We start from the raw sequence: 6,358 nt of genomic DNA, 5'->3' as shown, positions 1-6,358 counted from the left end.
AGCAAGTTTTAGACTTGGCATTAATAGGATTTTTGTATGCTATAATTCATTTTGAAGGTTTGAAAAAATAATCTCTTAATGCACCCTAGCAACAAAATACCTATACTCAATATCTCTGCATTTCAATAGCTAATGTCAACAGAATAGCTTCATAGTAAAGATTTTAAAAGTAACTGAATCTTTGATTTGCTAAAGTATTAGGAAAAACCATCTACTGACAAAGCAAGCCAATGGACCTCTCCCACAGCCAATAGCTGTCTGTAAGTAGAAGTTAACTCATGTACATTTCATGGGGTTTTAGTCACCTCTCAGTAATATCAGTCTGACACCAGTGTAACTCCATTGATTTCAATGGAATTATTCCTTGTTTATCCCATTTATACTGGCGTGCACAAGCCCCATGAGACTTGAAGTGCAAGAAGCCAGGGAAGGGCACTCCCAAGAAAACAGCTCCATCTGAAAGAATAAAGATCCAATTCTGAAAGAACCGGAATGTCTCCTTCGAGGTGCCAGGTGCTCTGAAGTCTCACTGAAGTAAATATTCCCAATGGGAGTTCAAGGCACTCAGGACTTCACAGAATCTGGCCCTAACTTTGGTTTCCCCCCATATTTCTCTGGTACTGTAAGTTAACAGACTTGTAAGATGTGACTCACTCTCATTAGATGGATGATTTAAAATGCTTCTAGGACAGTGATTCTCACACTGTGGGTCAGCACAACCCCATTTTAATGGGGTCGCCAGTGCTGGCTTAGACTTGTTGAGGCCCAGGGCCAAAACCCAAACCCAAGGGCTTCAGCCCTGGGCAGCAGGGCTAAGATTATAGGGCCCCCTGCCTGGGACTGAAGCCCTTGGGCTTGGGCTTTGCCCCTCCTCCCCCCATGGGAGCTCAGGCTTCAGTCCCCCCTCCTGAGACCCTGTAGTAATTTTTCTTGTCAGAAGGGGGTTGCGGTGCAATGAAGTTTGAAACCCCCTGTTCTAGGATTTCATTCTATTTACGTGTTCTTTAAACATTTAAGGGCCTGATTCTTAATTATACTAAGGCCACACACATCATTCGACAATGTGAGGCTGCTTTACACTGCCAGATTAGTGCAATGGGGCTTTAGTGTAGCTGAGGATCGTGTCCTTAAAGAAGTGGGGTGGGTGGGAGTATGGTCTGTAATGCTCAGAACTGGGCATTGAGTAACTTGTTTTGGATTTCAGTTGTGACAGACTTGCTGTGTGACCTTAATTTCTCCATGTCTGTCTGTGTTTCCCCATCTTTAAAATGGAAATAACACTTCCCTGTGTGCTGAGGTATCTACCCCCACACAAGACCTGAGTAGGTAAAAAGGGACCAATTAACTCCATGAAAGGCTGCACCTGGAAAGGAGTCAGGGCTGTTAAGTTCTATTTGATGATGAGCCCCAGCTGGAGGGGGCAGGCTAAGCTAGAGAGGAAGGGAACTGGTAAAAGACAAGGAGGAGTAAACCCTGGGATCCCTGCCTGGAAATACAGACTGTGACAAGAACTTGAGAGTCTGTGAACTAGCCATAGGAAGCTCTAGTGGTAACCCAGGAGTGGGTTAGAAGACAAAGTAGGAAAGAGCCTAGGGTAACAGTAGCTGGGTCTGAGATTGGGTAGACTGTGGTTGCTAGACATGGCGTCCCTGGGCTGGAACCCGGAGCAGTGGGCAGGCCTGGGTTTCCCTTCCAACCAGCCACAGGAGAATGGGCACAGTCAGGGCAGTGGATCAGAAGACTGCCTGAGAGCGTTTGATACCTGGAAGGGGAAAACTATAGGGACCTGGCAGGAGGAATAAGCCATGAAGAGGGAGTAACCTGAGCTGAGAGAGCAAGTCCCCAGGATGAGCAACCAAAGGAGCGGGGGCACCAGACTAGTCAAGAGCTAATCCACAGGTAAGCTGCAGGGAAGAACTCTAACAGTGAGTGGTAAACACTATGACACCCTGCCTCAGAAAGCAATGAAGGCATAATTCATTGATGTCAGGATCTTTGACGGAAGGAATTTTATAAATGCAGGTCTTATCTTCCGCAGACATAAGCATTAATATAATACAGCAGGCTATTGATCCAGCTAAACCAGCATTTTACAGCTGGTAGTAGCCATTAATTAGTGTTCAGATGGGAAAACAAGATAAAAACCATTGTGCTAACTATAATGCTGTGTGATGAAGAGGGGCAAAGGAAATAATCTTGTATCTTGAAAGAAGGGGGGTTAAATAAAGTGCCTCAATTCTTGATCTAGAGGATTTCTAGTCTTTTTAAAATCCTGCTAAGCTATTTAGCACTTTATGGCAGCAAATTCCACAGCTTTATTCTTTGTAGCATTTCAGTGTTTCCTTATCTTGGTTTTAAACTTGCTTTTCAATTACATCAAATATACTTTTTTTCCCCTGACATGAGCAAAGGGTACAAACTTAAGACTGATCAAACAATTCATGTAAAATAGGGATTATAAGCACTTTGAGACACCCACAAATTTTCCTGTGTGTGTAAAGACTGTAGTAGAACCGTGAATCACCAAGGCAGTACAAAAACAGCCATTCTCACTAATGAATAAGAGCCTAATTCTGTAAACCATTAGTCATGAGTAGTCCTGTTGAATGGACCAGAATTGCTCTTGTGAGTAAAGGTTGCAAAATCAGGCTCTAAGATCTTAATATGTGGAGAGGGGAAATGGATTTTCTTTAAAATGAAAGTTTTAATTTTTAGTTGGATGTAAAGTGTTCCTTTCAAATAATTGGTGTGAAATGGTCAGGGATGCAACCCCATGCTCTGGGTGTCCCTAAACCTCTGACTGCAAGGTACTGGCACTGGATGATAGGGGATGAATCACTTGATGGTTGCCCTGTTCATTCCCTTTGAAGCATCTGTCATTGGCCACCGTTGAAAGACTGGCTACTGGACTAGATGGACCATTGGTCAGCCCAAGTCTGGCCATCCTTATATTCTTGAAATACAGTTTGCAGGTTTTGATTAAAATATCCAAACATTTTAAATTTAAAGAAGTGACCTATTGTGCAGCACTTATTCTCTAGAGTAACCTCATTGAATTCAACAGTGCTAATCACAAGAGTGATCCCTGCAATAACACCAGCTGTGTGCTGGAGGAAGGATAATGTCAAAGTATTCTCTGTCTCTTTCCTCCTTTTTTTGTCTCTGCTGCATATATGTTAAGGCTGGAGGCTAATGTCATAGTTCCTGAGGTAACCACACCTCTGATCCCTTTGTGGTGTTCCTCAGGGAACTCCACTCAGGTTTAGGGCCTTTACCTGAGCTTGTCATCTTTGTCAAGATCCCTCCAGACAGAGGACTTAGGCTTCACATTCCTGTAATTCACTGACTCTCTCTTAGCAGGTCTGAGGACAGCTCTACACCTAAAAAGGTAGGTTGATCCAGCTATGTGGTTCTGGGGTATGGAAAATCCATATCCCATAGTGATGTAGTTAAGCCAACCTAACCCCTGGTGTAGACTGCACTAGGTGGATGGAAGAAGTCTTCCATCAATTTAGCTACTGTGGCTTGGTGAGGTGGATTAACTACACTGATAAGAGAACCCCTCCCATTGCTGTAATGAGTATCTCTGCTCAAGTGCTACAGCAGTGCAGCTGCAGTGCTTCAGTTGTGCTGTTGTAATGTTGCGAGTATAGACAAGCCCTGAGACTCTAGTTGAGCCCCTGCAGCCCTGTTCTCTCAGATGCAATGACAGGGTGAACCAGTGACAGCCAGCTTTCACAGAGCAAAGCGTTAGCTATTCTGAACAAAAGCATTACAAAGAGAACCACTTATCTGCAGTTGTTTACAAGACACTTACTGAACTTTCACATGGGGATCCTGGCCCGTTTCAAAATATTGCAGGGCCTGTCTCTGCTGGTTGCAGGTTCATGTCCATTTTTGGTTTGCGTGTGAATGAGCCCATTTGGACCAGGGTTGTCTCTTTTTATACTGTTTACAGTTCTCCAATTGCCAGGACTCTTGAACCAGGTCAAACCAGCATATGCTATCTCCCCCAGGGAGTGAAACTTCCACAGCTCTATTATCTGAACTAGGGATTTGCATTAATTATCCCCCCAGTGATTTCAGTTCCTGCGTTGAGCCAGGAAAACAATCACTAGCTAGCATCTAAACACTTATAAAGTTGATGCAACAGTCTTTGAATATTCAATGTGTCCATAGCATCTGTCACATTTTAAAAAATCGGGAGTTTTTAATAATAACTTTAACCAAATATGCAAATTGGAGTATTATGTGCATTATAAACATGTAACAAGAGGCTTCATAAAGGAGCTCATGGATACCTTGTTTGTCTGTGGTGGTGATGAAATATGCCCAACATCTTATCCTGGGAGAGGTCAACGTGTGTGTTGACATGGCCACAAATGCAGACCCCACAACACTCTTCTCCTCACTTGCCTCCTTAGGACTTCCACAGGTAACTTCTGGTCCAAACCACACAGCTGGTCTCACCTTGGGCATGGATTGATATCCAGGCAACTCCAGTGGCTCTTTTAGTCTCTGCCCCTGGTTTTTCTTTGTTGGGTGGAGGGCTATGGCTGGGTTGCAGGCTGTTGTTGCTGCTTGTGTTGGGCTGGGAGGGCATCTTGTTACTTCCTGCCATTAGGGGGAGATTGCTCTGGTCAATTTTCAGGCCCTTGGCTGAGTGCCTGACACTAGGCTGCTCCCTGCCTTTGCTCCTTGATTGAGAAGGTTTTGATGAGGGGGTGTATGGCTGTGGCTCCCTGGCTACTGCTCTTAGGCCTCTGGCCAGAAAATATCAGTAATGTAGCTCAGTTTTGCATTAGACCGTTCTAATTCTGTGGCCATGGGTGAGTTGAAGGCTACATCTTTATGGTTACACTCCTCCAGGCCGTGTCTTCCGCTTAGAGTTGTGGTGACTCTAATTCCGGAGCAGCGCCAGGGTTTTTGCTGCCCTAGGTGGCAGCGCTCCTCCTCTGAAGCTGTGTTCTTGGCAGCAGGGGGGTCCTTCCACTCCACGTCTTTGGGGCACTTCGGTGGCAGGTCCTGGAGCGAGTGAAGGATCTGCTGCCGAATTTCCACCAAAGACCCAGAGCGGAAGGACACTGCACTGCCGAATTTCCACTGAGGATGGAAAAATGCCGCCCCCCAAATCCTGCCACCCTAGGCGACCACCTAGGGTCACCTAGTGGAAGCACCGGCCCTGCTCTAACTCCCTAGTCCACACGAGGGTGACCCTCACCGTAGAGCTGCAGCGGGAGGGGCTAGTTACCCTGAGTACATACCAATGGCTTGAGATGGGATTGTACACGTGGCTTTCTCAAGCTTCTACTTCTAGTGTGCTGCTCAGTCAGAGCGAGCAGGCATCTGTCTCCTCAAGCTGTAACTTACGCAGCTCCAGCGTGAGACGGTACCCAGAAACAGGCTTCCTGAGCCAAACAGGAGACTTATCAAGTCGGTTCATATCTAAGTCATTCGTGTCCGATAGAGTTGGGCCAGTGCTGCTGCAGACCAAGGATAAAGCCCCAAACACCCCCAATTCTGAACAGTTATTTAAGTTTGTAAGATAAAACTTGCATCTCTTCGTGTTTTTTTTGCTTTCTGTGAATATTCTAGTCCTCTAGTTCACTGGCAGAAGGGGTTGCCACAGCAGCTGACTTTAAGCATGGAGCATCAAATTATCAGAAAACAAACTTCAGATTTGTTGGCATTTTTTGTAAAAGTATGTGTTGCATGTTGTCAGGGAACAATAATGCACCATGAGGCCAATACGTTCAGTCAACGTATCTTGAATTTGGAATATCTCCAGGGAGCAGGAGATCAAGAACTATTTGTGCAAATTCTTCAGCAAATAACTTTTTGAACAAATTCAAGGAACTCAGGATCAGATTGGGCAATCTGCCTAGATGAAGTGGCATAACTAGAATCAACTGTCGTGAGTTCTCTCAGTTCTGGCAGAGATGTCAGGAAGATTCCATTTGCTCCACTTCAAAATTAAAAGGCCAACTTCTATTAGAAATATCTGTGGACACACCCCTGCTTGTGGCTCTACAATTGACTGACAGTAGCCTGCTAAGGCTCTTATTGGAGCCATTTTCTTCTAGAAACTATCTTCCTTTGATGCAGTTAGGGTTTCCTAAGACTTTTTCCTCCCCAAAGTAATACAATAGCTACCATAGTGATGAACTTAAAGATTAAGGAAGAATGTTTAAAAAAAAGCCTTAATTCACTGAGAATCAGAACTGCTTTTTCAAATCTTACTCTAGTTCATTAAAATTCATAGTGCATTTGCACAGCCATGCTACAGAAATATAATATCTCTTTATTTTACACACACACCTTAAAATGTGTGTTCACACATCTACTACTTGTTCTTAAG

This window comes from Chrysemys picta, chromosome 3 (assembly GCF_011386835.1).
Source record: "Chrysemys picta bellii isolate R12L10 chromosome 3, ASM1138683v2, whole genome shotgun sequence".
NCBI classification, from domain to species: Eukaryota; Metazoa; Chordata; order Testudines; family Emydidae; genus Chrysemys; species Chrysemys picta.
Note: the sequence above shows the minus strand (reverse complement) of the source record.